This window comes from Lycorma delicatula, chromosome 6, assembly GCF_047948215.1.
Source record: "Lycorma delicatula isolate Av1 chromosome 6, ASM4794821v1, whole genome shotgun sequence".
Lineage (NCBI taxonomy): Eukaryota > Metazoa > Arthropoda > Insecta > Hemiptera > Fulgoridae > Lycorma > Lycorma delicatula.
In genome coordinates this window covers 28,925,599-28,944,975 of record NC_134460.1, presented here as the reverse complement: position 1 = coordinate 28,944,975, position 19,377 = coordinate 28,925,599, and the positions used below count along the sequence as shown (strand labels likewise).

General features: G+C 31.1%; 1 protein-coding gene across 1 annotated transcript in view; it reads left to right on the top strand.

Annotated features, from left to right (window-relative positions):
• LOC142326797 (uncharacterized) overlaps window positions 1-19,377 on the top strand; it is a 646,039-nt gene that overhangs the window by 563,346 nt on the left and 63,316 nt on the right. The gene's annotated exons all lie outside the window — the stretch shown is intronic.

Here is a 19,377-nt window from a genome sequence, read left to right as displayed (position 1 = left end):
TTGCACGAAAGTTATGACAAAAGCATTAATTATATCGTACAACTGTAAAAGCACAATCTTTTCATTCATACACATAATCCCTACCGTTAGACTTTATCAGTAATTCTCTCTCTCTCTTTCTCTTTCTCTTTCTCTCCATCAGACTTCCTCATTCTACCTAATTCATTCTACCTTACCTCATTCTACCATTCTGCGTGCGTGTGTATTCGCACGCACACACATACACACCCACACTTATGCAAAAAACAAACATTAATTACTGCATATTTACTTTTTATATTTATATTTTTTTTTTAATAAATGAAATCTTGTAATAATTATTTTTTATTAATCTATTTCTTTATGTATAACATAATTTTATTTATTTATATAAAAAAAGGTATGATTAAGAAGGAAAGGAATGAGAAAGGTGTCAGTATTCTTCATTTAGGCTTTTCTTCGGGAAGAATGTCTTAGGTGAGTTTGTGTCACCAGTTATATCATTGACGACAAGCTATAAACACCATCCTCATCATCACAACAATGTTTTCGTCGCTGGAATCATTCACCATGTCGAAATTTTCAATGATGTCTTCCACCAGGCCATCATTTTTCGGTAATCTTCTTCAATGAATTCAACATGTCTACAATTTTTACTCCAGTCTTCTTCGTTCACAGAATGGATTCTCGTGTTATATCTTCTAAATCTGACAGACAACATTTTTTTCTGTCAGTAATATTTTTAATTTTGCCCAAGCGAGTTTAGTGGCGTTTATCTTACACATATGTTCGGTGGAAGTCTCAATATGGAATGGTCATTCAATTGTAATATTTCATCAATCCCGAACTTCTTTTCACTCTGGCGTTATTCAATTAATGAGTATAGCTCAAATTTTCGCATATCTTCTCATTCTTTGAATGTCAGTTTTTCATTTCAGCTTTGTTACGGTTCATTGATGGTGTCTTATTTATCTGGATGATGTAATAAGTTGCGTTTTCTTAAACGATCACGCTTTTTAATAGATTCAGAATTAACTTTCCACTAAGCCATTTTTCGAAGTTCTCTCTGAATTCATCTGATCTTAATAATTGCTAGATGATTGATCTGTTTTAAAATTAAGTTCTGCATCTCCAAAAAATCCATCTTTTGTGCAGGCATGAACAGTAATAAGAGGGTATGATGAATTAGTATTGATCATCACGTCTTCTATGTCCTCATTTTGCCAGCATTTATTGAAGGTCAAATTATCATCGACCCACGATTTGTCTAGGTAAAAGACAGGTCTAAATTCCAATTTGTATTTTTTAATAAATCGTAAAAATCTACTCCACCAATTCACGATGTCTTTCCGCTCAATAATTACTTTTCTTCGGTTAGTGCACTTTCTCCACCAAAAGCCCATTTTCCGCAACAATCTTTTTAATGAATGAACTCCATACCGAAAAATAATTTTGTCCCTCATGACTGGTATCAGATTTGTCACAGTGGGAACTATTTTAAATGTAAAATTAATTCAGAGACGGTATTTCGGATTACTGATCGGTCATAACTACTACAGAAAAATTTTGAATTTTCATTTGTTGGGCGACTTTTCCCTGATGTTGTTATTTCCCCAGGTTCAATTCCTTCTTTCCTTATTTTGGTTATTGTACGGATACTCCCGTATACGTCGATGTACGCAAGTTTCTTTTTAAATATATTTTGAAGTTTCTCTAGAGGAGCCTCTTCATCAAATTTTTCGATTATTTCTTGTTTGGATCTTGTTCTATACATTACAGCAATTAAGTAATAAATTTAAATATGAAAGAACGAAAGTAATAACTATATAACTAATTTTGCCCCCATGGTCAAAAAATATAATTATTATCCAAACGATTAGCATTAATTATAAGTAGTCGAAATTAGAATTAGAATTAAGTAATAATTTTAAGCGATAATGCAATAAAAAAATGCAGATGCAAGTTATTATACCACTCTGAACACCACAAGTACCGTCAAAGAAGAACGAAAAGTGAATGCTAATTGTTTGGCTTGGCATTTGGTTCTCGCCACATTGATTTGCCTCTTGTGGGTGGCCAATTTTCCCTTTGATCTCCCCCCCAAGAGCAGGGCAGTCAAACATCAGGTATTCATTTGACTGGACCCCCCCCCCCCGCAGACGCACAGCTCATCAGCTGCCAGGTGGAACCGAAACAGATATTGGTTCAAATTAACGTGGTTGGTGAGCACCTGGGGACTCGTTGCCCTTAAAACTCAAGACATACCATCCCCCCCCAGATCCCGTATAAACTTGTACAGGGATCTTCACTTAGTCGTGGTGTCCCATTCCAGCTGCCATCCTTCCATCGCGAGGTTCTGCAGCTTCTTCTGCAGGTGGGAAATGAGTAACTGAGCACAATTTAGATCCGGTGAATGCTATGTAAACCGCCGCGTTTGTTCATTGTTTGAGTAGTAGAATTGTTCTTCAAAGTTCTTGATTGTTAATGGGCTGCCGTCTTCTCAACGCCACACCAGAAATTAGCAATTATTTCAGCTCACATCTATACCAAAAGTTTGAATTTTCCATTTGCTACAGAACTGAAGAAGTTGCATTTGAAAAAAAAAAAAATATAATTTTTCCCTTTTTAGTGCGTTTTTGGAAGTTGGTAATTTTTATGTATTTTCTCGTTTTTTAAATTATGTTTTAATTATATGAAATTTTGGTTGTAGTAATTAAACACCTGCTAGTATGAAAACACCATTCTCTAATGCTCTATGGAATGAACCAATTTGTAGAGTTTGATTACCAGAAGTTTTCCAACTAATCACCATAAACTTTTTCATGAAAATAAAATAAATAAACAATATAGGCTGTATTTTTATATTTCTCATTATATTTATAAATATTGTAGCTCTCAAAGAAAAATACACTTATTGGAAAAAAGCTAAATTAGTGGAATTAGTAAAAAAAATTATCAAATTTGTCTGTAGTAAGAGCTTTTCTATTATAAGTATAAATAAGTTTATTACAAGTTTCAAAGGAATGTAAAAGTTACAAAAATATTTTCCAGATTTTTCAAAAACACATTCATTCTTGGTTGTTTTGTTAACCGTTAGTTCATCAGTTTCAATGTGTGTTTCTTAACTTTTTATTTGTTATCTTATCTTTTATTTTATATTCTCTTAAACGTATAAATATAATGAGCAATTTTATTTTTTATTTCTGAATTATTCACTGGGAGATTTGAATTAGATTTTACTAAATCGGTTTATTGAACTTTGTTGTGACTATGTATCTCACCTACACACTCAAATGGTAACTTCTAAAAATATATCATTAGAAATAGCGAGTGACAGCACAAAAGAAACCCACACTAATTATTTATAGATATTGCGGATGGATATGGTGGGCGTGTTGCAATGTCACTGATGTAGACGAGTCCAACTGTCAACACAAACTAGTGACCGAATTCAAATAACTACGACCATTAATGGTGGCTATGACTACAGACAGTATCGATATGCGATTGACATGGCTATCTAACTACTATTACTATTTAGGGGTTGAATTTCAAATAAGGCTATAATAAAAGTACAAAGTTTCTCAGCCTATTTATCTGAATAATCTCAAATTTATATTAATTGCAAGAAATATATATTCATAGTATTTGTGAAAAAGGAATTAAATTTAAAAATATTTGTTATATTTAAAGATAAATATATTATTAAAAATGACTTATTTTTTCAAGAGTAAGTTTTGATTTACATCAGCTCCCTAAAATAATTATGATTATGGCACTAACAATCCTTCCATTGAACACAAAATAAGAGTACAAACAGTTACACAAAGTATGATAATTTCTTATATTTTACAATTTTTTATTTATTTATTTTTAATCTGAATACTTTTACAATGTCCATTAAAATATAAAAGTTATATAAATTAAATTTTATGGCAAAATTGGTTATTTTGTGCGAGTTACATTAGGAGAGATTAAAAGAATGTGTCTAAATAAAAACTAAAAACGATATAACATTTTTTTCGCAAGAGTCTGTTTACCTTTTTTAACCCTGAATTCAAATTATGAAAATAACCTAACATAATTAAGTTTTGTTAATTCCTGATTCTAGCGATATAAAAAGCGGCCGTACAATTTTTATTCTTAAAATTAAAAATATTAAAATTATTTTATGCTATTATAAATCTTCTTATGACAGGAATCATCCCACAAAACTTAAAAATATCACACTTGCATTCAAATACTTTTAATATTAATTAATTTTTTTTTTTTAATATAAAAATAAAAAGACTTAATTAAAATGAAATATAACAGAAAAACCTCAGTTCAAAAATAATATTTATAAATAAAGATTCAAGATAAAAGATTTTCTTGCATAAATATTATAACTGCAATCATTCAAAAAATTTGAGTTCTTAGATCAATACAAGTATATTCTTTTGTTGAACACATGTGATATACTAGTTTAAGTTTTTAAATCATATTTCTGAGAGTAAGAATATTGACAGCTGTTGAATAAGTAAAAAAGTAAAAAATATTCTTTCTAATATAAAAATATTAAAATAATAAACTATTTATCTACATAAATATAAACATTATTTTAACCAGTGGGTCTAAAAATAAGTCTAAAAGATTTTCGACCGCAATGATGACTATCATATATTTATCTCAAGTTTTCTAATTTTTATTCAAAATTTTTTTGAAATAAAATATTTAAAGCTATTTTTGAAATTCCAAATGATAAAATAATAGAAAAACATTTTTCTTAGTTAACTAAAAATAACACGTAACAGAGTATTTTTCATGAAAAAATAGAAGTAATTTTTTTTAAGGATGAAAACATAAAAATGATAAATGATAGTAATGGATTCTTTTAACCAACGAAGATAAAACGCGGATGCTTAGTTTCCTAACGTAAAATATGACACATTTATTATAACTTTTGTTTATTATGTTAGTACATAAACGTCAAAAAGTTAAATAATTTCAGTATATTTTTTTAGGTGTATATTTATATCAATATATTATCGACACGATGTATCAAATTCTACACTACCATTCGCTCTCATCTTATTTTATACGAACTGGGAAAAATGGGCGTAACAGAAATAAAATTATATATTATGAAATAAAATAAATATTTTTAGAATGCTTTTTACTGATTACAATAAAAAATAAATATAAAACCAGGAGACCCGTGCTCCTCCGCAGCATAAGTAAATAAATTAATTTAAGTTAAAATAGATAACTTATTTTGCTGTTCATAAGATTTCCTTCCAGACAACAATAACTGTGCGACAACCCTAAACAAACTAGGGAGAATATATACGTGCTTTCTTACTGGTTAACTTAATTATTTTTCCCTTAAAATCTTTTTAGGATTTGGGTGACAAGTCTATATGGGTTCATTTGATGGCGCATGTCGTGGTGAATGTTTGAAGAGCCATACGAATTCTTTATCTTAATAAGTTGCTGAGTTATCTCGATTTGAATAGCATTGAGGTAAGGTTTTTGAGTATAAGAAAGGCTATGGTCCCCTAAAACTCCTTTCATAATTGAGTGAGAGTAGTCGGTGTAAGCTGGCTATCTGTGGCCTGATGTAATACGTGTTAGGTTTAGGTAGATTTAGTAACTCGATTAGTTACTAAATAACTGCAAAAAAAACTAAATTTTTTTAGTTTATTTACCAACTTTTTTTATGATAGATATTAGATATTCCCAGATTTTATGTATGGATAAAACTTTTGCTGAAAAAATTGGTTGTTATAGATATAAAATCAATGAAATTACAATATAAGGTAATTCGAAACTTGAATTGTTAATAATATGGCTTAAAAAATGAAAATTTGTTTAAAAAAAAAAATTAAAACTTTGATGTAAAGTTGACACATAAAATATTAGCATCTCAAAATAAATCAAAAGTTCTGATCAAATTCCATACAATTCTATATTTTTCCGTAAATTAAACAGTAGTTTTAAAGTATAATTAAATCGCTGTATTATGGTTTTGTAGAGTCAAGGTTAAAGTATGGGTCGATATGTTGGGATGGAGCTTACTACAGTGTTTTTAGATCTGTTTATATTGCTCAGAAGCATATAGTGCGTATGATATTGGGTAAAAGTAGACGACATGAATCCTTCCCATTACTCAGAGATCATAAGATCTTGGCCCTGGGTCATATGTATTTCTATAGAATACTAATGACGTATTATGAAGGCTGCAAACAGGATAGGATCCTTGGTAATTTGGTTACGAGGCCTTTGCAACAAACGGATAGAGTAGTTCCTCCTAGGCCAAGGATTAAGTTATTTAAACGTTTTTATTCGTACTTAACTCCAAAAATATTTAATTACTTTCCAAGGGAATTTAAATCCATAGAAGTAAAAGGTTTTCACTATCAATTTACAATTGATTGTTTTTAATTGAAGATGTTGAGAGGTTTTTTATTTGATTGGCCTGTTATTCTGAGTGGAATACTGACTCTAAAAGTTTCACATATTGATTATCTTTATTTTTGTTACCATATTTTTCTTTCAATTTTGTATAGAATTAATTTAATTTTCACATTTATCACCGTATTCTTGTATATTATATATGGTTCTGAGTTATTTAATCTGTATGTATGTATATACAATCTTGTCACTAGCTGAAAATTTAGTACTGCAAGACCTGTATCGTGTAATTAATAACTGGAGATGGTAAACTAATATAAATTAGTTCTTTCTTTTGTATGCGGTAGAGACCAACCGTACTCATCACTGATTCGTCCCATCTACCTTGGTAACGTTGTTCCATTTGCAATACATCTTGATGGAAGCGTTCTCGCTGCTCATCACTCCCAGCATCCGAGTTTGTGGGAAAAATCAAGATGGGAATGCAAAAAATGAATTTTTAATGACATTCGGCAGCCTATATTTTTATAGTTGAACAAAATATTTTGTACCAAAACATCACTATTTTCTCCTTTGTTATTTCCAGTAAAACTATGAACTACATCCTTAAAATCCGCTAGCTCTACGTTACTCAACTTTTTGTCAAAGTTTTCATCATTGAGTAATTTTCAAATTTCAGGCCCAACGAATATTCCTTCTTTTAATTTGGTATCAGTTAACTTAGTAAACACTTGTCTTAAATATTTAAATCCTTCTTTTTCTTTATTCAGTCCTTTGACAAAGTGCTTCATCAAACCTAATTTTAAATGTAAAGGTGGCAAAAAATATGTTGAGGATTGACTAAAGGGACATATTTAATATTGTTTTGTATAAGAGTGAAAGTGTCTCTTTTTGGCCACTCTTTAATCACATAACGTTCACTTGTTCTACGACTTTCTACTGTAATAATCATAATTTATCTTACATTGAATCCGTGAGTTTCGATAGCAGTCGAAACTTCTACAACTATCAGTCGTTTTATGTCGTTTTCCTTCTTTCGTTTGCTGTTTTTATCAAAACGTAGATTTTTTGGATTTCTAGCAAATTACTTTGATAGACTATTTTTAGCAGTTGGTTTTTTGCAGGTGTAACCATATGAAAATAATAATAATAAAGAATAACACTAAAAATCTATATAAATAGAAATGTAAATGTTCGTTTGTTGAAAATCTTAAATCTCTGAAAATTCTGCACCGAATGCTTTGGAATTCTGACACAACGTTGCATTCGAATACGCGCGTGTTTTTATACCGAAGATGGCACACCTGTGACAGGTAAAAACATCGTTTTTTTAAAAAACAGCCATATCTGTTAAAAGCAACACATACTGTTGCTTATTTAAGCTAGCTAGTTTAAAAGCAACTATACTAAATATTTTACGATTCCATTTCATTGTTTCTGATATGTGTGTCTGCTATAAACTAAAAAATTACTGGACCGATTTACGTGCGGGGAAAAAGGGAAAAAGGGAAAAATCGGAAAAGGGAAAAATCGAAAAAGGTAAAAGGGAAGAAGGGAAAATGGAAAAAAGAAAAAAGAGGAAAACGGGGAAAAGGAAATGGAAAGGAGAAAAAGGAAAAGGGAAAGGGGGAAAAGGAAAGAGAAATGAAAAAGGAAAGGGTAAGTGGTGAATGAAAAATTTGGGACAGGGAATATGATAAAAATGAAAATGGGGAAAAGAAAATGAGGAAAACGGGGAAAATGAAAAGTGGAAAAGGGAAGGGAAAATTGTAAAAGGAAGAAAGGGAGAAATGGAATTGGGGAAAGGGAAAGATTAAATTTTGTGAAGCTCCGTAATCTTCATTTTGTTAATGTTTTATCAAACTTTTATTTGTGTTCATTTAAGTATATATATATATACTTAATCTAGCAATAGCGAAGCATTGCCGGGTCTGCTATTGTTAAATAAAATAAATTTTTCAAAAAAATAGTTTAAAAAGCAAAACATCAAAAACAATCTCACTAAAAAAGTAAACAATACAATACTTTTTCCAATCTTTTGAAATGTTTACTTTTTGAAGCCAAAGTAAGACTTTCCAAATTATTGTCAGTTGTCATTTCCAGGTGTTTTTTTTTAATGAATAATTGAACATTATTATCGTTTAGTTATTAGTTATTAGAGAAGTCTTTTTTAAATCGGATTAATTTTTTTTTATAAAGATTATTTTACTTAATAAAAAAAAATAGTTTCGTTTATCTTACAAAATATACAAACTAGAAGTTAAGACTAAACACACACACACACACACACACACACGCGCGCGTACATGACATGATCTGACCTGTCACATAAACATTATTTTATTTAATTCTTTATTAGTGTAAATAGAATTACTGGAACAATTATTTACGTAATGTGTCATTTCGTAATTAATAGTAGTCAAAAAACTGATTTTATATAATATTTGAACTACTACAATTCAGTAAGCGGAAACAAAATAAAAATAAAATTTAGGTTTCAATTTTATGCAAAGCATGCAGACGTAATTTGAATTTTATAGATTTTGTAATGGAAATGCAGTAGCTGCATTTCATGAGAGCCGAAAAGATTTTGTAACAGGCTTCCGAAACACAAAACGTGTGCTTCGGTATTTTAATATTTGCATATAAATGGTTCTATATTCTTACTCCTATAATATTCTACTGAATACCTAGTAAAATAAAGTGTCAATAGAGTAGAAAAATGATTTAAGTCTTTCAATATGTCTTTGTATTTGTACTAGACAATCTCACATAATAAAAGTAATTTAACTTATAAAAGATTATTATTATTAATAATTTTAAAAAAACCTTACCCTTTATTTATGGAAAAGGTTTAAAATAACTTAACTAATAAAAAGACCTGACGCTGAGATTAAATTAATTTCATAAAAAAAGAATTAAACATAATTTCAGGCAATTTATACAAGAAATTGACTTATATAATTTAAGATACCAGGTTTTTTTTATTAACTATAGTCTAAAATCATTTATAATATATCTTTTTTTGTATTATAACGATAAATTTATGAAAGCATTATGAGGAGTTTCCTTCTTAATATCAGGTTGTAACTTTATATTAAGAAGAAATTTCTACAAGCAAGACCAAGTATTATCTTTCAACATAATACTGAGTATACAGTACAACAGGCAATTTTGTTAATAATTCTATTGAAATATTTATTACAATAATTAATTATCAAGATCACCCGATCTAACTATAAATTACTAAAATTAAACCGACAAACAGAATTAAACTACAAATTAATCTAACTTCGTTTCAAACTGTAAATGTATTTGATGTGAACTTTACTTCAAACTGATGTAACTAAACTAAAGATTTGTGATCTATTTAATTAAAGAAACCGTTATGCGTTAATAAATTATCTGCTTATATTCCTGGTGCGAGGATAGTTAGAAAAGATGAAATCAATTAAAAACTCAGATTTCGAATTATTAGAAATCATATATTATCTTAGTATTTCAAATATATCGTATTACATTTTTAGTAAATAATATTCATCAAATTTCAAAGTGTACTGGTTTCTGTGAATGCTGTTTTATATATTAATATTCACTATATTTTCATTTATTACATTTTAGATATTTATTTAACTACTTAATTTACCAAATATTTATTAAAAATGAAAAATAATTTAACGTATAGCCTACAAAAATTATAAATAATTCTACTGATTTATTTTTTAGATCGCTATCAAATACTGTAATTAAAATAAGCTATTATAAAAATTAATTTCCTATTTTCATTTATTTCAAATTCCAAAAAGTATTTTTGACATAGTATTACTAAGTACCGAGGTGTCTTCGAAAGTATGACCTCTTATGCTGCGTCCGTTTGGGCGCATAGGTTGAAAAGAAATCGAGTACTTATTCAAAATTTAAGGAGTGCCCAATTTTAAACACACCAAATCGTATGGTGTGTTTAAAACAACCTCCTACAAGGCTACCACCGTATTGGGAAAGGCTCTCCCAATCGATTTAGTGGTGAAAGTTCGGGCGGCCATGTGGAAATTGCGAAGAGATAGGGAGGCCGAAGTATTTGGAATGCGATTTCGAGCTGGGCTTTTACCGGATCGGAACGGTGATCGTAATGCACCGGTTCTAAATTTCGAACATTTACCCATTTCCCGCCTGCGGAGGAGGTTTTACAGCCTCGCGATGGAAGCATGACAGCAAGAACGGCACGCCACAAGTAAGAGTAGGTCCTTGTATAGATTTATACATCACTTGAGGGGATGGTACGCCTCTAGTTTGTTTTTAAGGGCAACGGGAGCCAAAGTGCTCTCCAACCGTGCGAATTTGAACCAATATTTCTTTCGGTTCTACCTGGCAGCTGATGAGCTGTGCGTCTACGGGAAGGTCCAATCGAACGAACACATGATGTTCGACTACTCAGCTCTTGGGACGGCAGAACTCAGACCACCCTGGAACTTAGAGATCAGGGGGAAAATTGGCCACTCATAAGCGGCGAGTCAATGTGTCGTGAGCCGCATTGTCGGACCGTGTGGGAGTTCCTTGATGCCGTTGCTTTGTTCAACCGACATCAGTAGTTTAAGGGATATAAGACTCCTACCGCTAGCCGTAGGAAGCTACAGTCGAGAATTGGCTGCCCATCGATCAAGTATTGCTCCAAGCGCAATAATATGATGGACAGATACTTGCTGGCATTCAAAGACCTAGGCGTGGCAGCAAATTGTTGTCCTTGACAGAATAAATTTTAATTTATTGACAAGTCATATATTTTAATATGTAGACGGGATGCACCTACCCATTTTAGTAATATATGATAAGTGAGCGGTGGGACACGCAAGCGAGTGGTATAGGGTACCACGCTTATTCCGCTCACGTAGTTAGGTAAACTCTAGGAGCTAATATTGGTCGCTAAACCGTTTTGAGGAACAATAGCCGTTATCTGATACAAACATTCAGTCTTATACTTTAGGGCGAACGAATGGGGTGGTGGTGGTGGGAGAAATGCCAGACAAACCAATTTTAATATAATTAATATTTTAATTAATAATATACAAATTCATATAAAAACTGCATACAAAAATGTTCCGTCATTTCATCGAAACATTTCTCTGATTAAAATAGTTTTAAAAAATCTATAGAAACCTAAGCATGAAAATATTTTATAATCATAACATGTAAGATTTTCCTGTATATTTACTTTAACTCGTATAACTTTACTCAATATTTTTTATTCAAAGGTAAAACAGCATGATACTACATATCGAATACGATTTATGAAGAAAACAAATAAATGTTTTTAAATAAATGTAACCAAAATAAAATTTAAAAAAGTAACTCCATCATCATTCATTTTTTTATACAATATTTCATTTTGTAAAAATAATTTAAATATTTATATCAAAAAGGGAAAACGTCAATTATTTTTACGTTAAGTGAAAAAAAAAAATTGTTACCCCAAGATACAAAACTGTTCTTACAAAATTTATCATTACCGTATTTTTTTTTTGCGTTCAGTCATTTGACTGGTTTGATGCAACTCTCCAAGATTCCCTATCTAGTACTAGTAATTTCATTTCGTATACCCCCTACATCATACATCCCTAATAATTTGTTTTACACATTCCGAACGTTGCTTTCCTGCACAATTTTTTCCTTCTAGTTATCCCACTAGTATTAAAGCGACTATTGCAGGATGCCTTAATATGTGGCCTATACGTCAGCCTCTTTTTTTAACTATGTTTTTCCAAATGCTTCTTTCTTCATCTATTTGCCGCAATACCTCTTCATTTGTCACTTTATCCACCCATCTGATTTTTAACATTCTCGTATAGCACCACATTTCAAAAGCTTCTAATCTTTTCTTCTCGGGTACTCCGATCGTCCAAGTTTCACTTCCATATAAACCAACTCTCCAAACATACACTTTCAAAAATCTTTTCCTGACATTTAAATTCATTTTTGATGTAAACAAATTATATTTCTGACTGAAAGCTTGTTTCGCCTGTGCTATTCGGCATTTTATATTGCTCCTGCTTCGTCCATATTTAGTAATTCTACTTGGCAAATAACAGAATTCTTCTACCTCTGTAATCTTTTCTCTTCCTATTTTCGCATTCAGTGGTCCAGCTTCATTATTTCTACTACATTTCATTACTTTCGTTTTGTTCTTTTTTATTTTCACATGGTATTTCTTGCATAGGATTTCATTCATGCCATTCCTTGTTTCTTCTTAATCCGTTTTACTCTCAGCTAGAATTACTATATCATCAGCAAATCGTAGCATCTTTATCTTTTCACCTTGTACTGTTACTCCGGATCTAAACTGTTCTTTAACATCATTAACTGCTAGTTCCATGTAAAGATTAAAAAGGGAACATCCTTGTCGGACTCCCTTTCTTATTAGGGCTTCTTTCTTATGTTCTTCAATTGTTATTGTTGCTGTTTGGTTCCTGTAAATGTTAGCAACCGTTCTTCTATCTCTGTATTTGAACCCTTATTTTTTTTAAATGCTGAACATTTTATTCCAGTCTACGTTATCGAATGCCTTTTCTAGGTCTATAAACGCCAAGTATGTTGGTTTGTTTTTCTTTAATCTTCCTTCTAATATTAATCTGAGGCCTAAAATTGCTTATCTTTTCCCTATACTTTTTCTGAAACCAAATTGGTCTTCTCCTAACACTTCTTCCACTCTCCTCTCAATTCTTCTGTACAGAATTCTAGTTAAGATTTTTGATGCATGGCTAGTTAAGCTAATTGTTCTGTATTCTTCACATTTATCTGCTCCTGCTTTCTTTGGTATCATGACTATAACACTCCTTTTGAAGTCTAACGGATCTTCCCCTTTTTCATAAATATTACACACCAGTTTGTATAATCTATCAATCGCTTCCTCACCTGCGTTGCACAATAATTCTACAGGTATTCCGTCTATTCCAGGAGCCTTCCTGCCATTAAAATCTTTTAATGCTTTCTTAAATTCAGATCTCAGTATTGTTTCTCCCCTTTTGTCCTCTGACTTCCTCTTCTTCCTCTATAACCCCATTTTCTAATTTATTTCCTCCGTACAACTTTTCAATATATTCCACCCACCTATCGACTTTGCCCTTCGTATTATAAATCGGTGTACCATCTTACCATATTAAAGCATTAACTTCTGAATTAAAATAAAAATAAGATAAAAATTTCAATAATAAAATAAATCATATTTTCCAACAATCATATTTTCCAACAAAATTGAACAAAATAATCTGATGTGGGCACCACATAACTAAGGAAGTTATGCATGCCTATTAAATTACATACACACATTTTTTTTTTTAAATGAAAAGCACATAAAACTTTGTCATTAATACTTCTGATATTTTCTCTGTTTTTTATTTTTATCATTGGCATAATATTTACCGTAAAAATTTTCTATAATCAGAGGTTAATAATTATTAATAAGTAAATATATTTACATATAAAAAAACTTAAAAAAAGAAGGAGACGAGGTCTGATTCGAATCGATGTAATTTCCGAAATATCTCATTAATTAAAGTTTTATTCAGCTGCAACCTAAAGCTAACCTGTAACTTAAAGATAAGTTTTATTTAGCTGGAACTCTTGAACCAACGAAAATAAGTACCAATTATGATACATATCGTTAAAAAGATCTCAATGAGGGGTTATTACTGAAATTAAGAATAAATCCATAATCCAATTTTTTTTTTTATTTTGGGCTTATTGAACACTTTTGGTTCAGTCGATTGTAATCAAAAGGGAAGGTGCACAACGAGATGTTACAACAGTCCTAAAACCAAAATTAAACATCCTACGGCTAATCGTTTTTGATTTATGCGAGATACATATGTACGTACGTACGTACCGAAACTAGTCAAAATGGATTCAGGGATGGTCAAAATGGATATTTCCGTTGAAATATGAAAAACAAAATTTTTCGCGATCACAATACTTCCTACGTACATACGTACGTATGTATCTCGCATAACTACAAAACGATTAGCCGCAGGATGTTTATATTTTGAATTTAGGACTGATCTAACTTCTGGTTGTGCACCTCTCCTTTTGATTGCAATCGCCTGGACCAAAGGTGTCCAAAAAAGCTCAAAATCCAAAACATTTGGATTTTGAATTTTTTCTTAACTGCACTAATAAGCCGATAATGAGAGCTTTTCAACGATATATAATAAGCTGTTCTTATCTTCATTGGTTCTGTAGTTATAGCCAAATAGAATTTTAATTAATGAATTATTTAGTTCTTACAAGAGGAAGAACTTACACGAGGATCGGTTCGAACCTGACTTCATCTCCTTTTTTTTTAATTTAAATATATTGATTTGTTAATAATTATTAACCGCTGATTCAAAAAAAAAATTACAATGAGAAAATATCATTAATTATTAATGACATAAAATGTTACGTACTTTTAATTTAAAAAAAAAAAATGTGTACTAGTTTATGTAATTTAATAGGCGGCGTACAAGTTAGTCATGTAGTGTCCACTACAAATTTTTTCATTGGTGATTTAGCAATTTTCATATTATAAATTGTGTTTTGTTAAATTTTATTTCATTTTTTTATTAGAAAATCATATTTTCATATTTTTTGTTCTGTACGTTTTGAAAATATAATGATGGATGTAACTCCAAGAAATCGTTCGAAAATCGTTTCTCTTCCTAAGCATACCAGTATGACACAATTATAAATACCTTCTGATTGTGGTGTTGGACTAGGGACAGTGAATGTTATTTTAAAACAATCTAAAGAAACTGGTTCGTTTTCACTTCAAAGGAAAAGCAAATGTGGCCGTAAAAGAAAAATTACTCCAACAAGTATAGTTATTTGTGAGAAAAATTAAATTTATTCCAAAACTATCTGCTGAGGACATAAATAGAGAATTAGCGCGACAATTTTTAGACGTAGACTTCTTGCAGCTGAATGGTAAGGTGCAAATGTTTAATATCAGTAACGTGTAAAAAAAAAGGCTGTTGTGGGACAAAGCACATGCAAACTGGACCCAAGATTGGAGGAATGTTATGTTTCCCAACTAGTCACATTTTTATGTTCAGGGGCAACGGGTTCCATACATTAGAAAAACATCAGATGAAAATAAATCATTGGCACACTTCCAGCAATCAGTTAAACATTACCAGGAAGAAATGTATTGGGTTGTTTCACATCTAAAGCCCCTTGATTATTACTTCCAGTATATTGTATATTGAAAAGTAATGAATATATCTAGATTCTTAAAGAAAGGTTTGTGGTAAAACTTAAAAACAAGTTCTCATAAGGCAACGGGGTGTTCCATCGAGATTTGGCGCCAGGCTGTACTGCCAAAAAAATGGAAACATTTTTCAGAGGACGAAAGATTAAACTGCTCCCGTTTCCAGGCAACTACTCCCCAGACTTACACCCAATTGAAAATCATTGGACAGTAGATTAAAAAAATGAATCGTTTCAAAAAATTTGACCTCATTTAAGCAATAATTAGATATTAAAAAATTGTTATGATATGATATTTTTAAGTAACATCTAAATTTGCACGATATTGTATATATATATATATATATATAATAAGTATATATATACACCCACCCAACACACACGCGGGCGCGAGTATATACAAACGTATATTTAAAACATAAACTTTCTAAATAGTTGTAATCAATATATATATATATATATATATATATATATATATACAATATCGTGCAAATTATAAATTGTATATGCATTCTAAGAGTCTATAAGAGTGTATATACGTTATTCCTTTCTTTTTCCATCGGTCAGTTAACAAATATTATGAATTTCTGATTCGTTTTCGGAAGTGTTTTTGTTTCAACAATATAATCGTAATTTCTTTTATTACCTAGTTAACTACTGCTAATTACCTTTGTAAATGATATACCAAGCAATCTATTTCTTTTTTTAATGAAAATATACGGCATGGTTCGCTTTCCTTACAATTTGATTCAAAACTATAAACATCAAACAAATAAATATTTATTTGTTTATTTATCTTTGAAAATTTAAAAAGGGAAATGGATAGGGTGAATGTGGATATAGTAGGAATTAGTGAGGTTCGGTGGGAAGAGGAAGGCGACTTTTGGTCAGGTGATTTTAGAGTAATTAACTCAGCGTCAAATAATGGGCAGGCAGGAGTAGGTTTCGTGATGAACAAGAAGATAGGGAGGAGAGTGGAGTATTTCAAAACGCATAGCGATAGAATCATTGTAATAAGGATAAAATCAAAACCTAAACCGACAACGATTGTTAACGTTTATATGCCTACAAGCGCCCATGATGATGATGAGGTAGAGTGTGTATACGAAGAGATTGATGAAGCAATTAAACACGTAAAAGGAGATGAAAATTTAATAATAGTTGGAGATTGGAATGCAAGCATTGGAAAAGGCAAGGAAGGAAATATAGTGGGTGAATACGGGCTGGGCAGAAGGAATGAAAGAGGGGACCGACTTATAGAGTTTTGCACGAAGTATAATTTAGTAATTGCCAACACCCAATTTAAAAATCATAATAGAAGAATATACACTTGGAAAAAGCCAGGCGATACTGCAAGGTATCAGATAGATTATATCATGGTTAAGCAAAGATTTAGAAATCAACTCGTTGACTGCAAAACTTACCCTGGAGCAGACATTGATAGCGACCATAATTTGGTGATAATGAAATGTAGATTGGGGTTTAAAAACCTGAAGAAAAGTTGTCAGATGAATCGGTGGAATTTAGAGAAGCTTGAGGAAGAGGAGGTAAAGAAGATTTTTGAGGAGGACATCGCAAGAGGTCTGAGTAAAAAAGATAAGGTAGAAAATGTAGAAGAAGAATGGGAGAATGTTAAAAAGGAAATTCTTAAATCAGCAGAAGCAAACTTAGGCGGAATAAAGAGAACTGGTAGAAAACCTTGGGTTTCAGACGATATATTGCAGCTGATGGATGAACGTAGAAAATATAAGAATGCTAATGATGAAAGTAAAAGGAACTATCGGCAATTAAGAAATGCTATAAATAGGAAGTGCAAACTGGCGAAAGAAGAGTGGATTAAAGAAAAGTGTTCAGAAGTGGAAAGAGAAATGAACATTGGTAAAATAGATGGAGCATACAGGAAAGTTAAGGAAAATTTTGGGGTACATAAATTAAAATCTAATAATGTGTTAAACAAAGATGGTACACCAATATATAATACGAAAGGTAAAGTCGATAGATGGGTGGAATATATTGAAGAGTTATACGGAGGAAATGAATAAAAAATGGTTTTATAGAGGAAGAAGAGGAAGTTGAGGAGGATGAAATGGGAGAAACAATACTGAGATCTGAATTTAAGAAAGCATTAAAAGATTTTAATGGCAGGAAGGCTCCTGGAATAGACGGAATACCTGTAGAATTATTGTGCAACGCAGGTGAGAAAGCGATTGATAGATTATACAAACTGGTGTGTAATATTTATGAAAAAGGGGAATTTCCGTCAGACTTCAAAAAAAGTGTTATAGTTGTGATACCAAAGAAAGCAGGGGCAGATAAATGTGAAGAATATAGAACAATTAGTTTAACTAGTCATGCATCAAAAATCTTAACTAGAATTTTATACAGAAGAATTGAGAGGAGAGTGGAAGAAGTGTTAGGAGAAGACCAATTTGGTTTCAGGAAAAGTATAGGGACAAGGGAAGCAATTATAGGCCTCAGATTAATAGTAGAAGGAAGATTAAAGAAAAACAAACCAACATACTTGGCGTTTATAAACCTAGAAAAGGCTTTCGATAACGTAGATTGGAATAAAATGTTCAGCATTTTAAAAAAATTAGGGTTCAAATACAGAGATAGAAGAACAATTGCTAACATGTACAGGAACCAAACAGCAACAATAACAATTGAAGAACATAAGAAAGAAGCCCTAATAAGAAAGGTACTCCGACAAGGATGTTCCCTACCTCCGTTACTTTTTAATCTTTACATGGAACTATCAGTTAATGATGTTAAAGAACAATTTAGATTCGGAGTAACAGTACAAGGTGAAAAGATAAAGATGCTACGATTTGCTGATGATATAGTAATTCTAGCCGAGAATAAAAAGGATTTAGAAGAAACAATGAACGGCATAGATGAAGTCCTACGCAAGAACTATCGCATGAAAATAAACAAGAACAAAACAAATGTAATGAAATGTAGTAGAAATAACAAAGATGGACCACTGAATGTGAAAATAGGAGGAGAAAAGATTATGGAGATAGAAGAATTTTGTTATTTGGGAAGTAGAATTACTAAAGATGGACGAAGCAGGAGCGATATAAAATGCCGAATAGCACAAGCTAAACGAGCCTTCAGTAAGAAATATAAGTTGTTTACATCAAAAATTAATTTAAATGTCAGGAAAAGATTTTTGAAAGTGTATGTTTGGAGTGTCGCTTTATATGGAAGTGAAACTTGGACAATCGGAGTATCTGAGAAGAAAAGGTTAGAAGCTTTTGAAATGTGGTGCTATAGGAGAATGTTAAAAATCAGATGGGTGGATAAAGTGACAAATGAAGAGGTATTGCGGCAAATAGATGAAGAAAGAAGCATTTGGAAAAATATAGTTAAAAGAAGAGACAGACTTATAGGCCACATACTAAGGCATCCTGGAATAGTCGCTTTAATATTGGAAGGACAGGTAGAAGGGAAAAATTGTGTAGGCAGGCCACGTTTGGAGTATGTAAAACAAATTGTTGGGGATGTAGGATGTAGAGGGTATACTGAAATGAAACGACTAGCACTAGATAGGGAATCTTGGAGAGCTGCATCAAACCAGTCAAATGACTGAAGACAAAAAAAAAATTAATTTATCTTTATCTTCTTTTAAATTATTTCTTAAACATATTTTAAAATAAAATATAATTTTTAATATGGCATGTTAAAAACAAATTAAAAAAACAATAGAAAGTAGACTAAGATAATAGGAAAAATATTTCCTTTATAAAAATATGCAAATTAATTTGTTTT